Source organism: Vulpes lagopus, chromosome 10 (genome assembly GCF_018345385.1).
Source record: "Vulpes lagopus strain Blue_001 chromosome 10, ASM1834538v1, whole genome shotgun sequence".
In the NCBI taxonomy this organism is placed as follows: Eukaryota; Metazoa; Chordata; class Mammalia; order Carnivora; family Canidae; genus Vulpes; species Vulpes lagopus.
Window position 1 is genome coordinate 74,753,668 of NC_054833.1, and position 10,901 is coordinate 74,764,568.

At 41.1% G+C, this 10,901-nt stretch overlaps 1 pseudogene; it reads left to right on the forward strand.

Moving 5' to 3' along the window:
- The first annotated feature begins 426 nt into the window (after window positions 1–426).
- LOC121500507 lies at window positions 427–1,393 on the forward strand (annotated as a pseudogene).
- The last annotated feature ends 9,508 nt before the right edge of the window (window positions 1,394–10,901 follow it).

Sequence of the window (10,901 nt, forward strand, 5' to 3'; positions counted from 1 at the left end):
CCTCACATCCCACAGGCTGCAGAAGAGCAGCTGTTTGAAAACAGGACAACTGCTGGAGAAAAGATGCTGGTTATGAGTATCAGGGAGGGACAGCAAAGTGACTCGTTTGGCCCAGGATGTTCAACAGTGGACTGAATTATCTAATGCCCTCCAGAAAACTTCAAGATAGAGGCTTTTTAAAAAATTTGTATTTATGATAGTCACAAAGAGAGAGGCAGAGACATAGGCAGAGGGAGAAGCAGGCTCCATGCACCGGGAGCCCGATGTGGGACTCCATCTGGGTCTCCAGGATCGCGCCCTGGGCCAAAGGCAGGCGCCAAACCGCTGCGCCACCCAGGGATCCCAAGATAGAGGCTTTTTAAAGAGTAAGTAGGAGGTGATCCCTAAACGAGTGCAGTGTGAATATGGGGAAATGAAGGCAAATATGTGACCATGGAGTGAATGCTTAGTCTCAAAGATGAGAGACAAAGAGAGAACTAGATTGACATAACTAAAAAGAAAGAAAAGATGCCAGTGTGCTGAAGGAAAGAGAAGTCTCCCAACATCCTTCCTGCTTATTCTTCCAATATAACATTTAGCTGGGCCCACTGGGCCACATCCTGGTTGATACCAACTTTATCAACTTTTCCATTAAAGCCAAACTCGACTTAGTATAGTCAATGATGGACTGTCTTATCCCTCGAATAACTGACCACAATGGCTGAAATTGAGAAATTGGGGCCGAAGTATCCAGTGACTCTAAAGATTGCCAGGGATCTAAGATTTGAACAATTACTGTCCAAACACAAAGGAACCTTTGCAGATGACTGTTTCTGTGCAGAGAGTAGCTCACAAGTTTTTACATTGTGGCCACAGTTGACTGGGACCTTAAGTGAAAGATCTGAAAGATCCCTGGAGTTCCCATCAGGTACATTTCGTTAACCTTAGGGACAACACTGAGTGGATGCCAGATGATTATGGAGCCTCTTGGTTCTAATTCCTAAAAGAGTTCCACTACCTTCATCTACCAACCTTTTCTATTGCCTGTTCATATAATAATAAGCTGTAGCATGAATTATTTCTCCATTTATCCATTTGCTCTGTTACAAGCTGAATATGGTTAAATATACTCACTTTTAGATTCTGTGTTGAAGAAAAAAAATAAAAGAAGCTCAATCACAATGGTCTTTATTTTTCCCTACTGAGAGGAAAAGAAAGGAAGATTCAGAAAATGAGAAAAGTTACTAATTAAGAATGAATAAAAATTCTGAACAGCACTGAGTACCTAAATAGTCCTGGATTAATTCATTTGTACCTGAGTTGATGAGCATGATAACATTTATTCTTATTATCTCTCTTCCCCTCTCTTTAAGATTTACTTACTATTTGAGAGAGTGTGTGTGTGTGAGTAGCGCGGGAGGGGCAGAGAGAGAATCTGAAGCAGACTGTGCTGAGTACAGAGCTGGATGCAGGGCTCGATCCCACAACCCTGAGATGATCTGAGTTGACATCAAGAGTCAGACGTTTAACCAGTTGAGTCACCTAGGTGCCTCTCTCTCTGTCTCTCTCTCTTTTAATTAATCTCTATATCCAACGTGGGACTCAAACTCACTATCCTGAGATCAAGAGCCAGATGCTCTACCAACTGAGCCTGCCAGCCTAGTTAACTTTTTAAATAGAGCTAGTATCTTATTTCTTAGTAAATGTAGCAATGCTCTTAAAGCCAGTCATTGTCTGATGGAGACAGAATGTTATCTACCTTCTTAGAAAACAGATACTTAAAAAAAAATTTTTTTAGGAAGGATTTATAAAAATATCAAGGCTCAAAATCTTAGAATTTCAAGGATTTTTTTAAAAAAGATTTATTTATTTATTTATTCATGAGAGACACAGAGAGAGAGAGAGACAGAGGCAGAGACACAGGCAGAGGGAGAAGCAGGCTCCATGCAGGAAGTCTGACATGGGACTTGATCCCAGGTCTCCAGGATCAGGCCCCGGGCTGAAGGCGGCGCTAAACCACTGAGCCCCCCACCAACCCCCCACCCCCACCCCCGGGCTGCCCGGATTTCAAGGATTTTAACTTAAAAGATCCTTTTACCCTTACCATGTGCAGGGTGTTATGCTAAGCTCATTAAAAAAAAAAAATTTATTTATTTGAGAGAGAGAGCATGAGCAGGAGCAGAGGCAGAGGGAGAAGTGGACTCCCCACGGAACAGGGATCACAATGGGGGTGCTCAATCCCAGGACCCCAGGATCATGACCTGAGCTGAAGGCAGACACTTAACTGACCCACCCAGATGCCCCTATGCTAAGCTCATTTTATATTTTATTTTATTTTATTTTATTTTATTTTATTTTATTTTATTTTATTTAAAAGATTTTATTTATTTATTCATGAGAGACAGAGAGGCAGAGACACAGGCAGAGGGAGAAGCAGGCTCCGTGCAGGGAGCCCGATGTGGGATTCCATCCCAGGATTCCAGGATCACGCCCTGGGCCAAAGGCAGGTGCTAAACCGCTGAGCCACCCAGGGATCCCTCATTTTATATTTTAAATGATTTAGTCCTCACAACATTTCTGTAGGATCTTTCTAAAGAGTTAATATCATCATCCCCATTTTCAAGATAAGTGAGTCCCACAAAAATTGAATGACTTGCTTAAGGCCACGAAATAAGTGTTGAAGCTAGGATTGAAACCCAGATCTTTACCTGTTATCCTGCCAACAATGGGTAGTTACAACTGTTTAATTCTATGAGACACTGCTAATGACTATGTAATAAGAGATGTTCCTTAATAGATTGTTTAATATTTTCAGTATGGAAATTATCTGCCTATACTGAGGTTTTTACTTAACCAATAGTTTGCTGTTTAAAAAAACAAACTTGGGCAACCCGGGTGGCTCAGCGGCTTAGCACTTGCCTTCAGCCTTGGGCCTGATCCTGGAAACCCGGGATCGAGTTCCACTTCGGGCTCCCTGCATAGAACCTGCTTCTCCCTCTGCCTGTGTCACTGTCTCTCTCTCTCTCTCATGAATAAATGAAATATTTTAAAAATAAAAAAAAAACAAACTTATTTAGGGGCACCTGAGTAGCTCAGTGGTTGAGCATCTGCCTTTGCCTCAGGTCCTGATCTCGGGGTCCTATGATCAAGTCCCACATTGGGCTCCTGACAGGAAGCCTGCTTCTCCCTCTGCCTATGTCTCTGCCTCCCTCTGTGTGTCTCTCATGAATACATAAGTAAAATAAAATAAAATAAAATAAAATAAAATAAAATAAAATAAAATAAAATAAAACATTTAAACTTCTCAACTTTACGTCATGCAGATGCCAACATGGTTTATGAATATCTAAATGAGACTATAGATGGAGCAATGATTTTGTAAAACCCAGATTTTTCTGCTGCCGCCTTATCTGACATTTGCAGCACAAGTCTGATTATGTTTGTACGACAAGGAGACAGATGGTAGGTGGGACCATACTGTCATAAGCTCTGCTTAGTCCCGCTGACGTCAGATGATCCAGACACATCTGTAGATGGTGGGATTGCAGGTGATTTTTATTTAGTTAGGGTGGGTTTTGTTTTTTGTTTTTTGGCTTATCTGAATTTTCTAACTTCCACAATAAACATACATTATTTACATGCACATATTTGACACAGTAAATGATAATATGGGTAAATTAGAATAAAGAACTCAAGAAAATCTTGTTCTTTTCCTCCCCTCTCCTTCTTCCTCAAGATACACTTACCGTAATCCCTGATGTGACTCTGACTTTAAAGAATAGATAATACATTTAAAAGAAAAAGGCAGATCTAACAGATGGTATCAAAGGTCTGACATCCAACCAGCACAGTTTGGTGGGAAAAGCATCAAAGCAGTACTGTAGAACCAGGCCTGAGTCAGTATCCTGCCTTTGTTACTTGTTTTGTGACTAAACACATACAGTTCCGAGCCCCTCTGACTTCATATAAACAGGGATCATCATATCAATTAGGTGATGTTGAGAGATTAAAAATGACATAGGTAACAGTCATTATTTACTGAATATATTTTAAAGGAATAGAATGACGACATTAGGCATTGGGTGGGTCCCTCTGAATTTGCAAGGATTTCCACATACTTGGGCCATAGTGTGGTCATACCTAAAGTGAAATACCAGTGGGCTCAAAAGTTCATCTTTTTTTTTTTTTTTTTAAGATTTTATTTATTTATTCATGAGAGACACAGAGAGAGAGAGAGAGGCAGAGACACAGGCAGAGAGAGAGAAGCAGGCTCCATGCAGGGAGCCCGATGTGGGACTTGACCCCTGGGGTCTCCAGGATCATACCCCTGGCTGAAGGCGGCACTAAACTGCTGGGCCACCAGAGCTGCCCTCGAAAGTTTGTCTTACAGAAGGAAGGTAAGGTGTGTTCTTGGGACATTATTTACCTACATTTTTCTTACCTTTATTAACACTATCATTACATATAGCCACTCTGTGTAATACGGGCCAAAAATCTATACTTTCTCAAGAAAGTAGTCTTTTTTGAGCAGGGGTGAGGAAGAGATAGAAGGAGAGGGACAAACAGACTCCCCACTGTGCAGGGAGCCCAAGGCTGGGCTTGATCCCAGGACCCTGAGATCATGACCTCAGCTGAAGGCAGGTGGGTCAATCGACTGAGCCCCCCAGGTGCCCCCCAAGAGAGTAGTCTTATTGGCACCTTTGGTGCTTGAAGACTTTTCCTTAAGTAAGAGAAGGCTGCAATGTGGTAGAATTTGTTTTTGTTGCTTTTAATATGAAGTTTGTTGGAGATATTTGTCTAATACATTTAGAAATGTTGCTATGAGGCAGAAATGTTGCTACTTTCAGCCCAAATTAAGGTTAATTGCTTGCAATTGCTACACATAGAACAAAATGCTGCTTTTACCTTGTCAATGTTATCAGAATATGCCAAGCCATGTGGAGATTAAAACTTGAAAAATGATTAAGGTTAGAGCTCTTTGGGCTGCTATGCCAAAGAAAAACGTCGTCTTACCAGAACACTTTAGAAAATACGTGGTGTTTGGGACTTTTAATCATGTGAGCTTATTTTATATGTAAGAGGATGTGATTATGAAGACTTAAGGGTCCGTTTTTGGTTTTCAGACAAACCTCAAAATTTGACTATTCATTTGATAATCGCAACATTAGAAACATAGGGGAAATGACATGTTTTCTTTATGTGATTTGTGATTGAATCAAGTGTTGAAGTCAAGTGGCTGGAGACGACACAAATTGCTCTAAATAACTACAGCAAGTCTTTAAAAGGGTATTTGAAAGGCATGAATTTATTATTAATTCTCAACTATATATTGACCTACTGTGTACCCCTTCTGTTCTTGCCCTTGTACATATAACAATATATTGTTCACACACAGCCAAAACAATAAAAGTAAATGAGAACATGTCACTTTCCTGCTGATTCTTAATGGTTTCATGTTGTGCTTCAAATATGCCAAATTGGTTCCTACCTCAAGATTTTCATACTGGCTCTTTCCTTTGCCTGGAATGCTCTTCCCCAGGTTTTTGCAACCTGGCTTCCTCATATCTTTGAACCTCTGCTCAAATAATCCCCCCTGACTGTCCTTCTGGAGTACTACCCCAGTCAGTCCTCCACTGGTCCCTTCATTTCTCTTCACAGCACTAATGCTAGTTGAAATGACATGTGTTTACTTATTTTCCCTTTGGTTCCCCTACTAGAATGTAAGCTTGGTGAGGGCAGGGACTTTTTCTTGGATCAGTTCTTAGAACAGTCCCTGGTACGTAATAGGTGCTTACCGGATATTCCCACTAGAATAGGTTAATAAGAATATAAATTAATCTGAGATTAAATAACCTTCTGCTTTGAATAATTTACTTTAGGGGTTGGCATCCAAACATGATCCCAACCCTGATTATTGTCTACAGGGAGGGAGTGGTAAGGAAATGAGCCTATGCTGATTTATTCAAGTCCTTGGTGGTCCCAGGGCTTGGGACAGTGCCTAGAACAGTATAAGAATTTTATCAACATTGGGATGCCTAGGTGGCTCAATGGTTGAGCATCTGCCTTTGGCTCAGGTCATGATCCCAAGGTCCTGGGATGGAGTGTCATATCAGGTTCCCCATGGGGAGCCTGCTCTTCCCTCCGCCTATGTCTCTGCCTCTGTGTGTGTGTGTGTGTCTTCATGAATAAATAAATAAAATATTAAAAAAAAGAATTTTATCAATATTGAATTCTATTTTTTTTTTTTTTAGGATTTTATTTATTCAATTTGACAGAGCACGTGCACAAGCAGGGGGAGCTGCAGGAAGAGGAAGAAGCAGCCTCCCCGCTAAGCAGGGAACCCGACAGAGGGCTTGATTCTGGGATCACAACCTGAGCTGAAGGCAGACACTTAACCAACTGAGCCACCCGGGTGCCCCCAACATTAAATTCTTACCATGGAATGGGTGATTGCTAGAGGTGGTTCTCAAAAAAAAATAATAATAAAAAGAAAGAAAGAAAAAGGAAAAAAGACCAGTAAATAGATTATCAGAAACAATAGGAAGGAGATAGATTTGGGGGGGAGATAGATTTAGGCTACTAAATCACTTAATATGTGTCATATTATTATATGTCATTATGTACTTTCCTGACTTGATTATTGTGTTGGTAATAGCCTTCTGGAGATGTCAATGTCCTAATCCCCAGAACCTGGGAATATGTTACTTTATGTGACAACTAGGACTTAGTGTGGGTGATTAAATTAAGGTCCTAAAATGGGGAGATCATCTTGAATTATATGGGTGGGCTCAATACAATCATAAGAGCCCTTACAAGGGAAAGAGGAAGGAAGGAGAGCCAAAGATAAGATGAGTGACTAGAGGCCAGAGAGGAGAGAGATTTGAAGATTCCACACCACTGGCTTTTCAGATAGAGGGAGGAACCATGGGCCAAGGAATGTAAGTGGGTGCTAGAAGCTAGGAAAAGAAGGAAGGGATTCTCCCCTGGAGCCTCCGGAGGAACATAAGTCACTGATACCTTGATTTTAGCCTTGTAAGACCCATCTCAGACTAGTAACTTCCAGAACTGAAAGGTTATAAATGTGGGTTGTTTTAAGGCCACTAAGTCTACCATAATTTGTTGCTGCCCCACTAGGAAACTACTATAGTTGTTACGTTCAAAGTGAATTACTTACAGACAGCATGTTGTGGGATCATCCCTTTTTCCCATTATGCTAGTCCTTGTCTTTTAATGGTTATGTTTAAGCCATTTGCATTTAAATTAATTATTGACCTGTTAGGCTTAAATCTGCGATCTATTACTTGTTTTTTTGTCTTTCTCTCTCTGCTTCTCATTCTGTTTCTCTTTTTTGCCTCTTGGGCATTACCTGAACATTTTTTTAAATTGACATTTCTTTATTTACCATGCTTTGGAGTATATCACTCTGCATAATTTTCTTGAGTGGTTGCTCTTAACATTACATCAGACATCCATAACTTGTCACAGTGTACTAATATCAACATTTGACCCCTGTTAGTGAAGTATTGGACACTTACCTCAGTTTAGGCCCCTTTACATTTTCCACTTTTTTTTAAGGTTTTTTTTTTCTTTACAGTAATTTCTACACCTATTGTGGAACTCAGGCTCACAACTCCGAGATCAAGTGTCAGTCGTGTGCTCCACCAACTGAGCCACCCAGGCACTCTCAACTTTTCTACTTTTAAAATGGTACAGCCATAATAAGAAACTAAGGCAAGCCTCAAAACCTATTTTACACATGGCTACTTCTGTTGACTTAGGAGTTAAACTTCCCAAGTTCAAATTCTACCCTCTGCAGTTAGTGTGTTGTGTGACCTTGAGCAAAATCCTCCCTGCTTTGAGTCTCAGTTCCCTCATCCATAAGTTGAGAAGGAAGTAGTAATACTAAACTACCCATTAAATATTTCTATTTATATTTCTGCAGGGTCTATACGCAGCATTTTCAAAATTATTCTCAGCTTCTTCTTTTTTATAAGAGGCTTTATTTTTTAGAGCAGTTTTAGGTCACAGCAAAGCTGAGCAGAAGGTACAGAGATTTCCCATATATATCCTGCCCCCACCCATGCATAGCTTGCCCCATTATCCACATCTCTCACCAGAGTGGCACTTTGTTATCATAGGTGAACCTACACCCACAGGTCATAATCACCAGAAGTCTATAGTTCATGTCAGGATTCACTCTTGGTGTTGCGCATTCTACGGGTTTGTACAAATGTGTTGTAACATGTATCCACCAATATAGTATCACACAGATACTATATTTTCTTGGGCCTGAAAATCCTCTGTGCTCTGCTTACTCAAACCTCCCTCCCCTCTAACCCTTGGCAACCACTAATCATTTTACTGTTTCCATAGTTTTGCCTTTCCAGATTATTGTTAGAATTGTGCAGTATGCAGCCCTTTCAGATTGGCTTCTTTCACTTAGGAATGTACATCTACACTTCTCCCTGTCTTTTCATGGCTTGACAACTCATTTCTCTTACTGCTGGATAATATTCCATTGTCTGGATGTACCCCACTTTATTTATTTATTCATCCACTGAAGGACATTGTGGTCATTTCCAAGTTTTGGCAACTATGAGTAAAGCTGCTACAAGCATCTGTATGAAGGTTTTTTTTTTTTTAATTTTTTAAGATTTTATTTATTCATTCATAGACACAGAGAGAGAGAGAGAGGCAGAGACACAGGCAGAGGGAGAAGCAGGCTCCATGCAGGGAGCCCAATGTGGGACTCGATCCCTGGTCTCCAGGATCACACCCCAGGCTGCAGGCGGCGCCAAACCGCTGCGCAACCGGGGCTGCCCTGTGTGAAGGTTTTTATGTGGCCATATCTTTTCAATAACTGGGTAAATACCAAGGAGCATGATTGCTGGAATGTGTGGTAAGGGGATGTTCAGTTTTGTGAGAAACCTTTACATTGTCTTCCAAAGGGCCGTATTATTTGACCTTTCCACCAACAACGAATGAGAGTTCCTGTAGCCCTCAATTTTCACCAGCATTTGGTCTTATCAGTGTTTTGAATTTTGCTCATTGTAATAGGTTTGCAGTGGTATCTTCTTGCTTTATTTATTTTTAAAGATTTTATTTATTCATGAGAATACACAGAGAGGAGAGAGAGAGAGGCAGAGACACAGGCAGAGGGAGAAGCAGGCTCCTTACAGGAAACCCGACATGGAACTCGATCCCAGGTCTCCAGGATCACGCCCCAGGCTGAGGGTGGCGCTGAACTGCTGAGCCACCAGGGCTGCCCCTCTTCTTGTTTTAATTTGCATTTTTTCTTATGAACTATGATATAAAGGAGGTTTTCTTTTTTTTTAAGATTTTATTTATTTATTCATGAGAGACACACAGAGAGAGAGAGAGAGAGGCAGACACAGGCAGAGGGAGAAGCAGGCTGCCCGCAGGGAGCCGGACATGGGACTCAACCCCAGGACTTCAGGATCACGCCCTGGGTCAAAGGCAGGCACTAAACCACTGAGCCACCCAGGGATCCCTGTGAAGGAGGTTTTCATATGATTATTTGTCATCTGTAGATCTTTGATGAGATGTTAAAGTCTTTGGCCCATTTGTAGATGTGTTATTTGTATACTTATTGTTGAATTTTAAGAGTTCTTCATATACTCTGGAGAGCAGTCTTTTATCAGATGTGTCTTGTACAAGTATTTCCTTTCAGTCTGTGGCTTGTCTTATCATTCTCTTAAAAGTATCTTTCACAAAGTAAAAAGTGTTAGTTTTAATGAAGCCCAGCATAACAGTTAATTCTTTCATGGATTGTGCCTTTGGTGTTGTATATCTAAAAAGTCATTACCCAATCCAAGGTCATCTAGATTTTCTCCTATGTTACCTTCTAAGAGTTTTATAGTTTTGCATTTTACATTTAGGTCTGTGATCCATTTTGAGTTAATTTTTGGGAAGGGTATAAGTAAGGCCTGTGTCAATTTTTTTTTTAATGTGGATGTCCAGTTGTTCCAGCACCATTTATAGAAAACTCATCTTCATTTGTTTTTCTTTCTTTTTTTTTTTTTAAAGACTTTATTCATGAAGACACAGAGAGAGAGGCAGAGACATAGACTGAGGGAGGAGCAGGCTCCCTGCAGGGAGCCTGATGTATGACTCGATCCCAGGACCCCAGGATCACGACCTGAGCTGAAGGCAGATGCTCAACCACTGAGCCACTCAGGCACCGCCTCATCTTCATTTCTAAATTTATTCCTCCAGTGTCCTTATGGTGGGAAATAGCAGCACCTCTACCATGAGAGAAACTGAGCAGTCCATTCGTTCTTTCCTTCTCTCACTCTCTCTCTTTTTAAAGATTTTATTTTTTTAAGTAATCTCTGTGCCCAGTATGGGACTCAAACTCACAGCTCCAAGATGAAGAGTTTCACGTTCCACAGATCTAGCCAGACAGATGCCCCTTAGCAGTTATCATTGATGATAACTCTCTTCTCCCTACATCCAATAGATCACCAATCTTTTCAATTCCACCTTATAAGTACTCTGAAATCATTACTTCGTCCTCACTCCAACTGTTTTTCAGGCACCTGAATCCCTGTTATCTGGGAGCCTGTGACAAACTCCTGTCTGGTCTACCTGGTCAGTCCCAGCTTCTTCTCCATCCACCATTCCTGCTCCCACCATACTGATCTTTCTTTTTAAAGATCTTATTTATTTATTCATGAGAGACACACAGAGAGAGGCAGAGACACAGGCAGAGGGAGAAGCAGGCTCCTCACAGGGAGCCCGATGTGGGACTCCAGGCTCAAGATCACACCCTGAGTCAAAGGCAGAGGCAGAACCCCTGAGCCACCCAGGCGTCCTCATACTGATCTTTCTGAAAAGTAAATCTGATCATCTCTATGCTGCTTGGGGCTTTTCAGAAGCTCCCTATTTCATTTATAAGATGA